This window comes from Oryctolagus cuniculus, chromosome 20 (assembly GCF_051225735.1).
Source record: "Oryctolagus cuniculus isolate XC-2025 breed Fujian yellow rabbit chromosome 20, ASM5122573v1, whole genome shotgun sequence".
Lineage (NCBI taxonomy): Eukaryota > Metazoa > Chordata > Mammalia > Lagomorpha > Leporidae > Oryctolagus > Oryctolagus cuniculus.
The window spans coordinates 32,154,568-32,173,759 of NC_142886.1; the positions used below are offsets into that span (position 1 = coordinate 32,154,568).

General features: G+C 41.6%; 1 pseudogene across 1 annotated transcript; it reads left to right on the top strand.

The window, feature by feature from the left end:
* The first annotated feature begins 5,142 nt into the window (after window positions 1–5,142).
* LOC149120129 (NADH dehydrogenase [ubiquinone] 1 alpha subcomplex subunit 1 pseudogene) lies at window positions 5,143–10,253 on the top strand (annotated as a pseudogene). Its single transcript, XR_016226674.1, has 2 exons — window positions 5,143–5,217; window positions 9,913–10,253. The product of XR_016226674.1 is annotated as an NADH dehydrogenase [ubiquinone] 1 alpha subcomplex subunit 1 pseudogene (transcript).
* Window positions 10,254–19,192: the final 8,939 nt, after the last annotated feature.

Below are 19,192 nucleotides of genomic sequence, written 5' to 3' on the forward strand. Positions count from 1 at the left end.
TTCTCTGTGTCAAATACAATTTTAAGTACGCCTTATCTATTTTCAATTTTACCCTGTCTTCCAAAGTCAGGCTGAACTTTTCTAATATGCAAATCCTGTCTCATTCCCTGCTCCACACCTTGTAGTGGCTCTGCATTGCCACTGTGTGTCATAGATTCGGCTTATGAAGGGCTGCACGACATGATTCTCATCGCTCTAACATTACAGACCTTTCACACTCTAGCTCAACCAAACCCCTTTAAGTTTCTTCTTTTTTTTATTAAAAAGATTTTATTTATTTATTTATTTGAGATGTAGAGTTACAGATAGAGGGTGAGACAGTGAGATCTTCCATATGCTGGTTCACTCCCTAAATGTCTGCAACATTTGGAGTTGAGCTGATCTGAAGCCAGGAGCCAGGAGCCAGGAGCCAGGAACTTCTTTTGGGTCTCCCATGCGGGTGCAGGGGCCTGAGTGCTTGGGCCATCTTCTACTGCTTTCCCAGGTCATAGCAGAGAGGTGGATTGTAAGAGGCACCCATGTGGGATGCTGGTGCCTCAGACGGAGGATTAACCTACTGCACCATAGTGCTGGCCCTCTTATTTTTTTTAAAATTTTATTTAAGGTATACAAATTTCCTGTATTTCATATATACAGATTCAGGAACATAGTGATACTTTCCACGCTACTCTCCTTCCTGCCCACATCCCCACCTTTCTTCATCCCCCCTCTCCTATTCCCATTCTTACTTTTTTACAAAGATCTATTTTCAGTTAACTTTACACTCATAAGATTAAGCCTACACTAAGAGTTCAAAAAATAGTATGAAGAAAAAAAGCCAAAACAAAAAAACAAAAACCTCACTCTTCCTCAGCAGTTGAGACAAGGACTATTCAAAATCATGGCATCAGATTACCTTTTAGGTACTCTCTTAGTTACCACAGATCAGGGAGAACATATGGTATTTTTCTTTTTGGGACTCGCTTATTTCATGAAATATATTGGTTTCCAGTTGCATCTGTTTTGTTGCAAATGATAGAATTTCATCTTTTTTTTTTTTTTTTTTTTTTTTTTTTTTTTTTACTGCTGTGTAGCATTCCATAGTGTGTGTAAACACCATAATTTCTTTACCCAGCTGATGGACGTCTGGCTTGATTCAACCTCTTTCAGTTTCCTACATTGGCTGTTCTCTTTTGCTACTCCATGTTCTCCCTTCAAGATTTATTGGCTAAAGCAATGCTGTGCTGGCAATTGTTTCACAAGTGCCTTTGGGGTAGATGGTAGGGAAAGAGTGTTGATTGTAGCATTCATAATTTCTGTGTTGTAAATATCCTTGCCACTGCTGATATCAAGCTACTAAGATGATATCATTAAACATGGACTTGGAAAGAAATGTCTACAGGAGCCCTAGAAAAAGGGTACACGCAGTCTCCAGTACCTCACTAGGCTAAATCCTAGAAATCCTTCCATAAGGATGTTATTTGATGATGTCAAGGGCTCCTATTGCTGTTTATTCTTAGCCTTTTTGCACACTTATCACATATTAGTTTAATTTCCTGTGCACATCTCTGATTCTACAGCTAGATTGTAAATCCCTAAGATGCATAGATTATGTGTCTTGTTCATCTTGTCTTTAAAGAACCTTCCAGAAAGCTGAGCACAGTGGCTCATTAACAAATATTGGTTGCATAAATGAGTGAACAACTGAAAAACAAAAATTATAGCGGACATCAAACTCTTACTTGTGATAGTCATGGTGCTAAATGATTTGTGTGCATTATATCCTTCAATTTTCTTTAGAACTCTATGGTAAGGAATATTTGCTTATTGCCCCAATTAGAAATATTGGGGCTTACAGCAACTAAGTGACTTGTTCAAAGCTGCACATACAGGAAGTGGTGGAGCCATACACAAATTCACACATCATGATGCTTATCCTTCCCAATATACTGTCATTTCATGTTGGTTAGTACTTGTGACATAGTTAGCTTATGCAGGGAAGATTCAAAATTGAAGTCATTTTTATTCAGGGCTGCTGCGGAAGTGTATAGACTATCTTAAACACTCTCCCTGGAATATTGAATTAGTAAAAAGTTAAAGATAGGCAATAGACAATCTAGCCCTAAAATATTCATTTATTTTTAATTAGTAATCTGAGTAAATAATTGGAAATATGAACATTTTGGTACCAAAACATCATTCCTAATGGTTTTAAAAGTACTGTCCTTCTCTTTCTTTTAAAATATTTATTTATTTACTTGAAAGGAAGAGTTACAGAGAGAGAGGAAAGACAGAGAGATTTTCCATTAGCTGGTTCACTCCCTAAATGGTCACAATGACCAGGGCTACACCAAGCTGAAGCTGGGAGCCAGGAGCTTCTTCACGGTCTCCTACATGGGTGCAGGAGCCCAAGCACTTGATCCATCCACTGCTGTTTTCCCAGGTGCATTACCAGGGAGCTAGATCAGAATTGGAGTAGCCAGAACATGAACAAGCATCCATACGAGATGCTGGCATCACAGGTGGTGGCTTTACCAGCTGTGGCACAAAGCCAGCCCCAAGGTTATGCCTTTGAAGAGGAAGATCAGAGAGGTAACCTGCCATTCTCACCACATCATATCAAAGTTACATGCTATAAACATGACATCACTGTTCATGGTCACCTTAACACTTGATTGAAGTGGTATTTGCCAGTCTTCTCCATGACCAAGCCATCCTTTATTTCCCTGTCTCCATACTTTATACTATTTAGAATAAAGTCATTATGAGAACTCATGTAGGGATTTATGTGTCCACCTTCAGGTCTTTATGTGAGCTGTTTGTGATTTTTCTGTATGGAAGATGCACCTGTTTCCCAAAATTAATTACTTGATTCAATAATTTATTTGTAAGAGTGTGGACTCATAGGTATTTACTTTACACTCTGGATTATAATCCAATACTACTTTATTTTGTTGCTCAAATTGTGCAGCTTTGATCACTAGAAGCTGTTTAAGTCAATTTCTATGTACCTTTGAAATGGCCCCTCATTTTTTTTCAATCTTTATAAATTTATTGGTATGACATGGTATAAACAGGCTCCCAAAGCTAGTAAATTATTTGTGTATAGGAATCATTTTTTCAATAAAAATACTCTATGTACAACTTTATGATACTTACTTTGAAATCTACATGAAGTGAGAACACTTTTTGTTATACAATTCATCCTAATATATGAAAATCTGAATGGTTTGCTATTTGCTAATAAAATTGCATACTCAAAGTATTAAACAAGGAAAATACCAGGGAAAAAGGGTCAAATAGCAATTTTCTGAGATATTTAGGGGAAAAATAAGCTAGTTTTACACAAACTCTTCCAGAAGGTATAAAAAGAGGGTATGCTTTCTGATTGGTTTTATGAAGTCAAAATAAACTTGAAACTAAAACCTACAAAGTTGATTACAATAAAGACAAGCAGAGACCAATGGCTATCATTGGCCCAAACATTTCAAACAAGATAGAAAATAAGAAATAATAAATGTGATTTTCTATAATGAAAATTTTTAATTTAGAATCAATAACACTAGTTATATTAATAAGGAAATGAAAAAAGTATAATCTTTATCATTTAGAGAAACAACTTCCTAATTTTGATAACACTGAATATTTGATAAAATACAATAACTTTTTATATTCTCTGAATGTATATTCTCTTCTGCTTATGGGAGAAAACATGGCTGGTTTTTTTTGTTTTGTTTTGTTTTGGTTCACCCTCCAATGGCTGCCGCGGCCAGTGCGCTGCGGCCAGCACACCGCGCTGATCCAATGGCAGGAGCCAGGTACTTATCCTGGTCTCCCTTGGGGTGCAGGGCCCAAGTACTTGGGCCATCCTCCACTGCCCTCCCTGGCCACAGCAGAGAGCTGGCCTGGAAGGGGGGCAACCGGGACAGAATCCGGCACCCCGACCGGGACTAAAACCAGGTGTGCCGGTACCGCTAGGTGGAAGATTAGCCTAGTGAGCCGCGGCGCCGGCCATGGCTGTGTTTTTTTAAAGCACCTCTTTATTTCATTGTTTGTACTACTAAATACTCCATGCTTATCTGATATATTTCCTATTTCAGTCCAAAAATCAACTATTCTTACAAGAGCTTATGTTCCTTTTATTTATTTTTTTTAGATAGAAAAACCACTGTTCCTCAGGAGTATAGACAAGGGCTATAAATAATGATCAGATCTAAAAAATGTGAATTTAGGAGCTGGTGCTGTGGTGTAGTGGGTTAAAGCCCTGGCCTGAAGCGCCGGCATCCCATATGGGTGCTGGTTCAGGTCCCGGCTGCTCCACTTCTGATCCAGCTCCCTGCTGTGGCCTGAGAAATCAGTAGAAGATGGCCCATGTCCTTGGGCTCCTACACCCATGTGGGAGACCCAGAGGAAGCTCCTGGCTCCTTCCTTTGGATAGGCGTAGCTCTGGCTGTTGTGGCCATCTGGGGAGTGAACCAACGGATTGAAGATCTCTCTCTGTCTCTACCTCTCTCTGTAACTCTGTATTTCAAATAAATAAAATGAAACTTTTAAAAAATATGAATGTTGCTCATATCCATTGCTTTTTTGTATTTTGCATATTACCACAAATCAGAAAAAGCATATTGATATTTCTCTTTTTGGGATTGTCTTATGTCACTAAGTGTAATGGTCCCCAGTTGCATCCATTTTGTTGCAAAAGACAGGATTTCATTCCTTTTTTTAATAGCTGAGTGAGATATCATTTTATATATATATATAAATGTACATATTTATATAATATATAATTATATATAATATATTTCATTATCCAGTCTCAGTTGATGGACATCTGGGTTGATTCCATGTCTTACCTATTGTTAGTTGAGCTCCTATAAACATTGGGGTACAAATAATTCTTTCACATGCTGTTTTCATTTCCTTTGGGTAAATTCTCAGGAGTAGAATTGCTGGGTCATTTGACAGATCTATTTTTAGTTTTATGAGGAATCTCTATAGTGTCTTCCATAATGGTTGTCCTAGTTTACTTTCCCACCAACAGTATATTAAGGTACCTTTCCCCTATATCCTCAACAACATTTGTTAGTTTTTGATTTTTGGATAACAGCCATTCTAGCTGGGGTGAGGTCAAACCTCATTGTGGTTTTTATTTGCATTTCCCTGATGGCTGGTGAACCTGAGCATCTCTTCATGTGTCTGTTGGCCCTCTTCTGCATTCAGAAGGATACATTCAACAAAGTAAAGAGGCAACCAATAGAAAGGGAGAAAATATTTGCAAATATTTATATGATAAAGGATTAATATCTAGAATATATAAGGAACTCAAGACATTCAGCAACTCCAAAACAAGCAATACAACTAAGAAATGGAATAAGAATATGAGCCAGCATTTTTCAGAAGATGAAATACCAATGTTCCTCTTTCTGAAGAATTGAATTGGAAGCCAGTGTTTAAGCACTTGGTGGGCTTGTTGCTACTGGGTGTCAGTTCTTTTAGACCCTTTCAGCTGTAGAGCAAGGACGTAGTCTGTGTATATACATATCTGTAAATATTTCTGTATTAACCATCTACATCAATATTAAGCTAAACGAGTTCATACTGGTATCCCCAACTGTAATCTACTATACATGGATCATTTTGTCATCCCCTCCTTGCTTATCTATGACCTTATGTTCCAATAATGAGAAATGTGGTTCTCACCAGCCACCATCCTTGACTTAATTCTTCAGTTCCAGTTCAAATCCAGGAGCCAGGAAACAAGTGCTTGCTTGGGCCATTCTCTGCTGCTTTCCCAAGCACATTAGTAGGAATCTGGATTTGGAAGTGGAGTAGCCAGAACTCAAACTGTGGGGGCTGAATGCACTGCTTCACAATGCTAACCTCTCCTCTCCCTTTCTTGAAGGTTGCTTTTCTGGACCAGTTCTTCCATGCTCTGGGCTCATTTTGATTCTTGCAGTTCTCTACATCCTCTAAGAGTTTGTACAAAACTTTGTTTTCTTTTCATAATTTCCTCTTCAACATTCATTAAAACTATGACAAGTTTTCTGAGTCAGGCCCTGTCATTTTTCCAACAGCAACAACACATTTGGGCCATGTATCAGTCAGAACTTTCCCTGTCTGAAACACCTTGCACACCAAGATTATTCACATTCTTTTCATACTGGGTCCTACATTCGAAGGGGTTTTTTTAGAAATGATTGTTTTTTAGCAAAGAGTGGAGGACACATGACCACTGTCACTTGTGGAAAGGGGGAGGGATTAAAGTAAATGTGTCTAAACTTAGTATACTATATCTCAAAGCACAATGCTTCAGTCACCTCTGGCAGTTCTATTTCTCTCAATACTACTGAAGAAAACTGTGGTTTGTAGGTAGATGATTATAAGAAAAACAGAAACTGCAGGTCCTCAATTCCTATACTCTTAAAAGAGTTCTTAAATGTCTGTTTCTGTTTTAAATAAGCTTGGTATAGCATTTACTTCCATGAAATATTGGCACAAGTAGACAAACCTTGTTTCTTTTGGAATATTATAAATTCATTATGGTCTTGCCAGATATTAAAACTTTAATTTTTAAAGATTTCTTTCATCTCAGTGCTAGAGACAAGGGCAAAAATGTTTGCATTACTTCCAACTTCCACCCCAACCACATTAGAAGTTAAGCAATTGATGAAAATGGAAACATCCAGCTGGCTGTCAGTGCCTGGGATCTGCTCTCTGCAGATTTATTTTGTACAAAACACCTTTGAAATGGAGAGAGAACCACCTGCCAATAGGGTATAAAAAGGTTTTTGCCAAATTCTGCCTCAGCAATGGTTTCCCACAAAGCCTAATTCTTCTGGAAACCATGATTCCCAGCCCACGGAGGTTGGTTAGCATTTTCTGAGCTTCCATTTTGACAAGGCAGTGTGTTAATTGCTAAATTTTGGAAAATGAGAAGTCCTTGGTCTGTCCCTTTAAGGAGTTCATAGTCTAGATACCAACCCAACTTTCTATAAAATTATGTGATAAATGATATTCTAGAGATGTGAGTCTTAGCACTGTGATTTTGAAAAGAAGCAGATATCCCAAATTGTTTCTAAATATTTCTTTTACTTGTTGTTCAGAGCCACGGAAGCAGACAATTATTTCATTTTTTAAGACCCAAAGAAGCACTCTCAGGATTGATCATTGCCAATATTTTACCACATGTCAAAGGCCAATGTGTCAATGCTACGGAAACCATTTCTGAGCACTGAGAAGGATCTCACAGAGCCATTTCCAACTCCTTGCCCATAGCAGGCCCTTGATTTTACATTGCTTCCACTTGGTAGAGATGACCTTGGAATGAATGGATGACTTGAGGACTGCTAAAGATTTGGGTAATTCTGTTTAGGTTCATTTATATATTTGAAAGGCAGAGTTGCAGAGAGAGAGAGAAACTGAGAGAGAGTGAGAGAGATTCCATCTGTTAATTTACTCCCCAAATGGCTTAAATAAGCTTGGTATAGCATTTAAAAAAATCTAAAAAACACAAAACAAAACAAAAATATATACTTTGGTATTTGTAACCATTTTTGAAAATTTGGTTTAGATAAGTTGAATTTTTAATAAGTTGAAGACTACTGACCCATTGATAATTAATATAATATCTAATTATTTTCCATCTTCTTCCCTGGCCTCTTGTCAGGAGGGGGCTTGCTGTAGCCCCATGCCTCCAGGGCGCATGGCCTTCGGGCCATGTGCTCTAAGCTTCCTGGTGCAGATACAGGCCTAGATGCTCATCCACATGGCTGGTTCCTGGTGCTTGGTTCTGGAATGCAGCAGCTCTGGCTGGGGACACTTGGTGGCAGCAGGGAGGGCATGGGACATGAGACTGTGAAACAGGGACATAAGGACATTCTAGCTCCTCACCCAAGAATAGATAAACTCACCCCTTACCCCTGCATCCTTTCAAGAGGCCAATTCAGTCACATACTCTATGTTGTTCCCCACCCCACCCCCTGCATTCTTTTCTAGGTTTGATAACCTGCTCCAAACTTGAAAAACCTGTTTAGAGAAACTCATCTCCATCACCCCACCCCACTTCCAGACCCTTAGTCCAAAATCAGATATATAAGGCCCCACCTGCTGGAGGACTGAGCCCTCTGGGTGCATGCTGGCAGTTCATCTCTGAGAATAAATCTCGCTTTGACTCTGAAAAAATATATATATATATAGTATTCATATAACCCTTCTTGTGTACTACCTTGCAGTAGTCTTTCACATATATATGTATGTATGTATGTATGTATGTTTTTGTATATGTTTTATTGTGATAAAAAATTGAAGACAGTAACATATTGTATATCTCTCTTGTGTAGTACTACCGTGCCATGTTTCCTATCTCTATATTACCATTTATTGCCTAATTTGGGAGTTTTCTGAGTATGTGTTATAAATCCAAATACAGTATATGTTTTTGAGCACCTATTTCTGGAGTATTTACTAATATTCCACCTAACGCCTAATACAACGTCACTACATAATATTATTCAATCGAGTATTGGTTTACAATCACTTTTTTAAGATTTATTTATTTATTTTAAGTCAGAGTTACACAGAGAGAGAAGGAGAGGCAGAGAGAGAGAGAGAGAGAGAAAGAGAGAGAGAAAGAGAGAGGTCTTCCATCCACTGGTTTACTCTTCAATTGGCTGTGCCAATTCAAAGCCAGGAGCCAGGAGCTTCCTCCAGGTCTTCCCACGTGGGTGCAGGGGTCCAAGGACTGGGGCCATCTTCTACTGCTTTCCCAGGCCATAGCAGAGAGCTGGATCAGAAGTGGAGCAGCTGGGACCCGAATTGGCGCCTTATGGGATAACAGCACTGCAAGGTGGTGGCTTTACCTGCTATGCCACAGCACTAGCCCCTATAATTTCATTTTAAAAATGAACAGAAAGGTAACTAAAGCAAAAAAAAAAAAAAAAAAAAACCTGAACAAATAGCCCCAAAACTGAACACTTAAACATAAACAATTTTAAATATTAAAAAGCTTAAGGAACAAATTTTCTGTAACTGACCTCAGAGATGAGATTTTCTCTATACTTTGAGGTTTGTTTATTCTCTTACCAAATATTTATTGAGGATTCTGTGGTTTTGATCTTGAAATAGAATTGGGAATAAAGCAAATATGGAACTTTTAATCTAACATATACTGAAAGATTAGAAAATGAATTAATTATTTAACCAAAGAATAAGACAAGAAGAAATAAGTCATAAATGAAGGAGGGCGCTACTCTAGATTGAACAGCTAGGAAATGCCTCTCCCAGGAAGATGCTTTTGATCTGGGGACTGAAGTTTGAATAGTAGGGAGGTGTACTCAGCAAAGGAGGGTTTTGTTGTTTCGATCATTGTAGTAGTGTTGTTCTTTACAAAGGAGTATAAGGGAACCCTGTTGAAGGTAAGCAATATTCAGATCATAGAGAGCTTTTTAGACAAAGTTAAAGAGGCTGGATGTGGGGAAACAACTAGTCTTTTATGTATTTATTTATTTAAACCTACTTGAAAGACAGACTGAAGGGAGGTTGGGGGTTGCTGGGAGTGGTGCTAGGATCCTGTATCTGTTGGTTCATCCCCTAAATGTCTGCAACAGCCAGGGCTGGGCCAGGCTGAGGCCAGGAGCCTTGAACTCCAACCAGGTTTCTCACATGGGTGAGAGAGGCCCTAGCACTTAAGCCATCATACACTGCCTCCCATGACACACTAGCAGGGAGTTGGATCAAAAGTGGAACACCTGGGACTGGAACTGTCACTCTAATGTAGGATGAGGCATCGCAAGTGGCAGCTTACCCTACTGTACCTCAACACCCACCCCTATGTTTTTAAAGAGTAGCTTGTTGCTATCCTTGTTTCTAAGATGTACTGTGATTAGACATGAAGGGTTAAGATGTTGAGAGGAAATTTCATTTATAATTATGTAGAAAGTCATATCAGAGCTCTCCAAGATGGCCGTGTGTTTGAGTATCCCTGGAGTGGCCACCGCGTACATTAACAAGTTCACTAACGGGCGCAAGGAAAAAAGGATTGCTCATTTTCATTATCAGTGGAGTTTGATGCAAAGAGATAAGCGCATCTCTGGAGTTAATCATCACTATGTCGCTAAGGGTTTGGAGAACATTGATTAAAGAAGCATTTTCCTGATTGATGAAAAATAACTCATTTATGGTCATCTACCCCTGTTAGAAGGTTGTGTAATGTATTATGTAACATGCAATGTGTTATATAGTACTTAATAAAAGTTAATTGAAAAAATAAAAAAAAATAGATGCTCCCAAATTTTCACTTTGTTACATGTGGATTTTGCGATAGCCATTCAAAAGATGAAGGCTTAGATCACTTTTGTGGACACAGATGTTTGACTACTGACATTTGATAGGATTTGATTTCTGCTAGAGAGAAACACAATCTCATTAGAATACACACTGAGCATTGGCAAGGACTCTTGAGGCTTTGTGAAGCAAGTTCCAGATCTGTTCTAGAATCCTGGGAAGTTCCCTGTTTTGACTTTTAAGCTGCTAGTATTAAAAGCTTATTCCTTCTCTAATTTGTCTGTTTTATCGTTGGGCTACTCTAATTTGAAAGCCTTTTCTTATGTTAGATTTGAATGCAATTCAGTGTCTGCGTTATTCCTTTTGTAGTCAAGCATTGATTCAGCCACTTGGACTCTAGATACTCTACACTTGACTTCGTAGAATTACCCTTTCAGTCACTATAAATCCTCTGGTTCATTCAAATTTTTATTCAAGTCTCTCAGGCATCTTTCCAATGATACTTATTTGCTTCCAAAAGAGAAGTTTAGCATTTTTGGCCGGTGCAGAGCTATGACTTCCTTAAGCATTTTGTGTGTTTCACCAGCAATAAATTCTCCTCTAATATTTTTTGTTTTCTTCAATATTATGAGCTTTTTAAAAAAAGATTTATTTATTTTATTTGAAAGTCAGAGTTATACAGAGAGGGAAGGAGAAGTCTTCCATCTGCTGGTTCACTCCCCCAATGGCCACAATGGCCAGAGCTGGGCTGATCCAGGAGCCAGGAGCTTCCTCTGGGTTTCCCATGTGGGTGAAGGGGCCCAAGCACGTGTCCATAGCAGAGAGCTGGATCAGCTCGTGAAGAGCTCTGTTTTTATTTCCTCAGGTCCTACAGAGAGACCCTTGAGCTGAATAGCTCTACATGTATTCTTATGGATTTCTAAGGAAACAATTTAAAACTTGTTATGGGATTGCAAATCCCATTGGGCTAGATGGTAATGATAATATCTTAAGTTTTAAAGTGATCATATAGGCGAGATTAAGTGTTAGAGTGATCATGTCAATAGGATTAGGTGTTTATTACTACTAATAATAAAGTTAAAGAGGAGTAAATGCTCCAACATGGGAAGCAGTCTGTACAGCAGACTCATAGAGTGGCAATGGCTTTGAGTAGCACTCAGTGACCTCAGGATCAGCCCTAAAGACATTCTGGTCTGGCTGGAAAGCCTGGAAGAGCATTTCAGGTGTGGAAAGCCAGGACACTTGTGCAGAAAGTCTCTATGTGGAGAACCTCCCTGGCTGAGATCCCAGTGGAAAAGAGTGGCCATCAAAGGATGGACTTTTCTCTGGAAGGAGGAGAAAACTTCCACTTGCTTATGGCCTGTTTGAATACTGATGGAGTTTGCAGAACTCAGAAAGCTTCCATGGCCTGGGCAGCTCATGTCAAGAGCTCTGGGTGATCACTGACATCACACGTAAGAGTGTTAATTGTTAAATTAACAGGAGTCACTGTGTACTAACTTCCCATGTAGGACCTCTGTTCTCAAAAGAGCTACAGTATTAACTTTAATGGCAAAACTTAATCCCAAAGATCTGCTTTGCTCTATTGTGATATTATGCATCATATGTCCTAGTTATGCCTAAGTGTTAGACTCCATTGCCTGTGTTTTTAGGTATTTATTTAAGGTTTAGTAAGTGCCTCAAATGGGAAATCTTGCATACATGTCTCTGTGAAATTCCTATCTCACATGTGTTAACATAGGGTCAGATATTTAAAGGCAGCCCAGGAGATACCTGAGAATGGCAAAGTTCTATGGACTTTGGATTCCAAGATTTGGATTCCAGGCTTTTGTATATAGCTTTAAAGACGCCCTGACACAGTCTCCGTATTGAAAAGGGTAGCTGCGAATGTTGTTCCAGAGAACTAAGGAGCTTCTAAATAAAAGCTCTGGTTTTGGGAATTACTGATGACAGGAGTCTATGGAATTTGAATTCCAAGATTTGGATTCCAAACTTTTGTATATAGCTTTAAAGAGGCCCTGATGCAGACTCTGTACTGAAAAGGGTAGCTTTACAAGAGTTATGGATGCCAGGATTTGGATTCTAAGCCTTGTGTTTGCTTAAAAGCCTCTGAAACAGACACTGTGCTGGACAGGGGAGCTGCAAAGGTGTTCCAAGGAATCAAGGAGTTTTTAACAAAAAACTCCAACATTAGAAATTCCTGAGCAAGCCATTCAAAGAAGATCCTCTTCAGATCAGTTTCAGCTTAAATAAAAGGGACCTTACCAGGTGCTAGTGAACACGACTACCTCCGTGAAATTTAGATTAAACTTTTACCTCTTAAGTCTTCACAGGTGAATGCGAAAGCCATGCCTGACTGTTCCTGTAAGCCAATCAGAAACCTTCAGTACTTCAAAGCAAAAAGGATAAGTAAAACTTTTGCCTTTGTCTCCTTAAGGCAAACATGCTACTTGCCTTCCTTGATCATCTCTAGGAACAGTTATTGAGGATAAAGCAACCTAATGATTTCTTCTATTATTGTTCTTTATACTCAAACTAAATGGGTTTATAATCTACATAAGGGTAGCCTATCATTACCCACTGTCTGGGAATCTGTAACATATGTTGTTGTCATCTAAAGGGTGACCCCACTTACAATTGATTTTGCTCCAGTTTTGCTTATACTAATTAACAACTTACATGTTTCAGAACTCAACTTCTGGGAGTAACTGACCACACAGGGGACACAGACCTTGGCAATGATTGAGACTGCACCAGCTCACAAAACAAATTTGTTAGAATAGGCAGAGACCTCCAGACCCTGGATAGGCAGGGCCTGCACTACACCCCTCATAAGCAGGAAGCAGTTACAGAAGAGATGATTCAACAGCCATCAGCTCCCCTTAGGATTAAGGGATGGAGTCTCTAAGGGGGGAATGAAGTAGACAGGTGTACAGGTTAAAATCAATTAGGTTTGTGAACTGGAAGACCACGCCTTCGCCACGCCCCTGTGTGACCTCATGCCCCTACCTGGCCACACCTGGGTGCCAACCAGCCAATCAGGGTAATTAACCACTCCCCTTTAGAAGTGGGTTAAAAGCCTAGGACACAATGTGTCCAGCCCAGCTCTTTTTCCTTGGCCTCTTGCTAGGAATGGGCTTGCTGTAGCCCCGCGCCTCCAGGGTGCATGGCCTTCGGGTCACCCACCCTAGGCTTCCAGGCTTAGATGCTCTACCATGTGGCTGGTTCCTGGTGCTTAGTATGAACCCCTATTTACCTCTCTCTTAAATAAAGCTCTCACTCTCCTATGCATCTTTCTCACTAAATAAAAGCTTAAACCATACCATGCTGGCTCGTTTATCTGTGCCGGTATTTAGAATTCTTCTCTAAATATTAGGCAAGAACCCTCTTTGGCTTATTAATATCATGGATTTAGTAATAAGCCCGTGGTGAAATCATAAGGCACCCCAAATTCTGGTAGCACATGTGGCACCCCGGATAGCATTTCTAGGGAACATTACCGGGCCACATTTCAGTGTAAATTTTAGGGGGTCTTCTCTGATTTCAAGAAGAGGATCAGGGACTTGAACCGGAACCCATATGGGATGTCGGCACTGCAGGCTGTGGCTTTACCTGCTATGCCTCAGTGCTGGCCCTAGAAAAATATATTTCAACTGTTTTCATTGAGAGAAATTTTATTAGATATGGTTTTCTCTGGGATGGTTTTGAAAGGAAAGCCTGTTGCCAATGAGCATAAATACATCATCCAGAAGACAGCAATGTATTATAAGTGGGTTAAATCATTGATTTCCAAACTGGGATTGGCAAGTGCCCTAAGAATTTCTTGGGGTTACCCACACAACACCATGGAGAGACACACAGGAATAGTGCCAGCCTTAACTGGAGAACTGGAGCTGCTTCGCTTTTTTTTTTTTTTTTTTCAGGCAGAGTGGACAGTGAGAGAGAGACAGAGAGAAAGGTCTTCCTTTGTCGTTGGTTCACTCTCCAATGGCCCCGCGACTGGCGCACCGCGCTGATCCGAAGCCAGGAGCCAAGTGCTTCTCCTGGTCTCCCATGGGGTGCAGGGCCAAGTACTTGGGCCATCCTCCACTGCACTCCCTGGCCACAGCAAAGAGCTGGCCTGGAAGAGGGGCAACCGGGACAGAATCCGGCGCCCTGACCGGGACTAGAACCCGGTGTGCCGGCGCCGCAAGGCGGAGGATTAGCCTAGTGAGCCGCGGCGCCGGCCGCTTGCTTCGCTTTTATCGGGAGGCTTTGTCGTGAGATTGAGTGGAGGAGATGCTAAAATTATTTTTGAAATCAATGATATTTATTTTGGATACCATTTTGGGATTTTTCCTTTTAAGTAGTTGGATATTTTCATTATGCCTCTTGCTAGAACTGGAATCTTTTTTGACAATGGAGTTTTATGGATAACAATTAATAAAGATAACCACCTCCAAGAGCTAATGACACTACAAGAAGAAATGAGGATTAGGAGTGTGTAAACTCAGGAACTGCTCTAGGACCCTGCTGTCATGCAAATATATTTTATAAAGAAGAAAGGGGAATTCAAATTACAGTTCACTTGGTTGTATAGAAGCAGAATTGTTCCTGTGGAGAATGCTTTCTAAGGGTTCCCCAAGGCTATGCAGCTCTTTCAATGAGCAAAGCCCTTTTTATTTTCAATCACAAAGTGGAAAAAAGGCACCTCCTTTTCACTTTTGCTCTTTCAAGAAATCCAAACTCGAAGCATTGTTGAGTCACCTAATCTCTCATTGAAGAGGGGAACGCCATCCCTTTGTAGGTTGAATGTAGAAGATTTATGAAGAAAAAAAGAGTAGAGAAATGGATCGTAACAGCATTGAATTTAATATTTTCTTCATTTTACAATGTTCTGCTTTGCTTGACATGTTTACTTTACAAACACTTATATTCCTGGCTCAAAGTCGCGCGCTGAACACCACGGTGCATAATTAATGTCAAGGTGGAAGGTGATTATGCTGCAAATGCTGCTCCCTCGGCTCTGAAAAGCATTTTTAAAGCCAATTTAGGTCACACATGGCTCAGTCTCTTAGAAATTTTTCTTAATTGTTCAACTAAAGAGAATGCCTCGGGCGTGTACGAACAGACATTCCAACAGGCTGAGGAGCCTGCGGTGGTGCGTGTGCTGGGGGAGAGGAAGGGAGCTCACAGGGCGGGTGGGGGTGATTGTTGCGAGACAGAAGGCCCCTCAGTAGGTTATTCATTTCCTTTTAGCTTCAGAGAAATTGAAGCAAAACAACAGAGCAAAGAGCACAATTTAGCTAAAAAGTGTGTGACAAGTTGTGCACTGTTTTAAAGACAACTTCACATTTTCTTCACTCCAGTAAGCTGCTGAGGTTCACAAGGCAAGGAACGTGTCAGCTTAGGAACCAGATACAAAAACATTTTTAAATGGACCATTTCTTTCACGTTCAGTTGTCATTTGCTGCTCTGAGTCCTCTGCTGCTGGGGGTGGGGGGGTGGGGTGGGGGGATGGGGGGGTGGGATGGGGGGTGGTGCAGGGAGTGGTGCTTGGCTGACAAAGCCCCCAGCTTTAGTCAATGAAGCTCCTGTGATGAAAAGGAGCTTGGTTGTCACAGCCACTAATGCTGGAGCCAGGACATGGGCTGTGCTGTGGGTGACAGCCAGGGTTCCTAGTGGGCAAAGGAAGCAAATGGAGATCCCTTTAGATTTATTATGTGCTCAGGGGACTCCACGAACCTAGAGTAAATAGCACCGGATAGCACCTACTTCCTCCCATGTCTTCTTTCCAACATCATAAATAGTTTTCATATATCAGTGTACTGCAACAGGTCTGTGGAAAATGGAATTAAAAGACAAGTTTGTTTTGGTTCAAAAAAGACTTTAAATCCACACAGAGGCATATAATCACCAGGTGTGTTAAGGAGGCAATTAGGAGACAGAGCCAGAGACTGGGATTTTTCTGCAAGGGATGTGGTCCGGGAGGGTTCCCAGGTGAAACCTGGAACGGAGAAAGGGAAGCCGGAGCGGGAGGGAGAAAAGCTCAGACTGATTGCTCAGGGAGTGGCCAGGATCATGGCACTGCAAGTGTGTCTGTCTCACCTCGGAGCAGGCAAACCAGCATTGGCTAGCCCAGCACTGGTCAGCCGTCGGCGCTGGGCTGCCCCTTAAAGGACAGCATAACCCTTCAAGCATTTCCAGGCTCCACGCAGGCACCTGAGAGCGATTCTCCTGAGGAGGCCACATCGGTGAGCTGCAGCAGCCAGCGTCCCAGAGTCTGGAGAGCTGGGCTAGAGGCACGGCCAGGGAAAGCACATCTGACCACCCACGGCACAGTCTGCTGCACTACACAAAGCTTCTGTCTTCTCTCTCGTTTGTTTCTGACCAAGAGTGATTCAGGAATTTGACTGCAGTGAAACCAGGTACAGGTTCAGACAGGCCGAAAAACAACGTAGGAGCCTAGTGCAAATCCATAGGTCTTTATTCACGGAGGTGGGTAAAAACATACCCAGAAACACAACCGCTTTTCCATGGGGGCTGCCTGGGCTGCAGTGAGTGTCCTCACCCAGCCGTGCCCCTCTGCTTCTTCTGTGAACTGACACACCGAAGGGGCCTGCACACAAGGCGGTAAAGACCAGGGTGAGGGCAGCTGGCCAAGCAGGGGAGTCTGAGGATGACCCTGACACTGGCTACCGCAGACAGACAGAGGCGTGGGAGCACAGAGATAAGAGGGCATGGGCAAAAGGCTTGGTAACTTGATGAACACCATCTTTCCGAAGTCCAGCAGCAGGCTACCCCAGAACCTTTCCACACTAAAGCTTTTCTTTAAAGGAGAGCTATTGGAAACATATACAGGGCAGGAGTCAGCAAACACTTACGGTAAAGGGCTAGATAATACTTTGTCAACCAGATGGTCTCCAGTGGAACCTCTCAGTTCTGCTGTGGTAGCATTAAAATAGCCACTTAATAGGTATAAAGACAATATGTAAACTATCGGGGTAAGACTGGGTTCCAATAAAACTTTATTTACAAAATCAGGTTGGGAGTTACAGGCTGTAGTTTGCTGATTCCTGATAAAGCATTATTGTTAAATATTTGATAAAAGGCATATAACCATTATCTGTCCCAATTTTGGTTAAGAGTATGGACGCAGTTATAAAGAACAGAAATCCACTTTTGCTACTCTCTAAGCCATTCATTTCAGAGGGACATTTTGAGGAATAAATAACAAGGTGGCTAGCGTTCTATAGGTGCTTAACAGAAGGTACTTTATTAACACTCTGTTTTTTCTTATGGAAGATGAGGATACCTAAAAAAAGTTATGGAAAATGAGATTAAAACAGGTTTATCTGGGTGTAAAATTTTTTTTGAAATTCATGCAAAAGAATTTCATTCAAAAGAATCTTCAGGCGCTGCGGCTCAATAGGCTAATCCTCTGCCTGCGGCGCCGGCACACCGGGTTCTAGTCCCGGTTGGGGCGCAGGATTCTATCCCAGTTCCTCGTGGGGAGCAACTGGGAGCAACTCGGACTAGACTAAGTTACTGGAATTAAGACTTATTCTATGCATCTGCTCTCCCACAATATGGCGCTGGGAGAGGAGAGAACAGCTTCTACGCAGCTGCCTCTTGCCAACTTGAGTGATGACCTCCAGGAGCTGATCTTGCTCCTGATTGGAGGAGAGCAGCGTACTCGGTGTGTGGGCAGCCGAGTTGGGATTGGCAGAAGAGGACTATAAAGGAGGAGGGAGACAACATGCACCAGGAACATCTAAGGGGAACACCTGAGGAACATCTGAGCAGCCCCCGAGAGAGCCGGCCGGCGGTGTGCCGCTCCCCTGTGGAAGTGGGGAAAGTGGCCAGGGGGAACCGCCCTTCCACGGAGGTGGAAGGGACAGTAGCCAACCCGGGAAGAACCAGCGGCAAGCCCGGGGAGGGCCGAGCAGACGAAAGAACAGCGCAGGGTCCTGTGTCGTTCCTCCACGAAGATGGGGAGCAACACTCCTCTTCCAGGCCAGCTCTCTGCTGTGGTCCCGGGGAAGCCAGTGGAGGATGGCCCAAGTGCTTGGGCCCTGCACCTGCATGGGAGACCAGGAGAAGCACCTGGCTCCTGGTTTCGGATCAGCGCAGTACGCCGGCCACAGCGCGACGGTCATTGGAGGGTGAACCAACGGCAAAGGAAGACCTTTCTGTCTCTCTCTCTCACTGTCCACTCTGCCTGTCAAAAAAATTAAAAAAAAAAAAAGCGCACAACATGAAAGAACTATGCATGGATCTGAAAACTGTTGCACCCAAATCAACTTACCTTTTTTTTTTTTTTTTTTTTAATATTTTATCTAGTTGGAGAGCAGACTGAGGGAAAAAATATCTCCCTTCTGCTGGTTCAGTCCCCAAATGCCTGCAATAGTTGGTGCTGGGCCAGGAGGTAGGACCTCAACTGGGTCTCCCACATGGGTGCCAGGGACCCAATTAAGGGAGGCATCGCTGGCTGCCACCAGAAATTAGTGAGAAGCTGGGATGGAGAGCAGAGCCAGGACTGAAACCCAGGCGTTCTGATTCGGGATGAGGATATCCAAGTGGCATCGTAACTGCTATGCCGAACACCTGCCTCTAAACTTATCTATTTTTCCATATGCTTTTCCAAGTATGCTTGTATTGTTTTATAATTACCTCACTAACATTATCACTTTTAATTCAGGGTCTGATTTACCTCCGACATTATGAAATCAATACTTGAGATTTGAAGACTACAAGTGAATGCCAAGGGAAAGGTCTGTGTTCTTGGATCCAGGTGATCAAACATCAAGACACATACTTTCTGATTTCCCAGTTTCTCCCTTAGCAGAGATAGATCGAATGAAGGTTTATACGATAGATCCTGAGCTGGAGATTAAATTGATGTTGTGGAGGAATTAAAACAGATGAGTCTGAAATAGAGTTGAACATATAA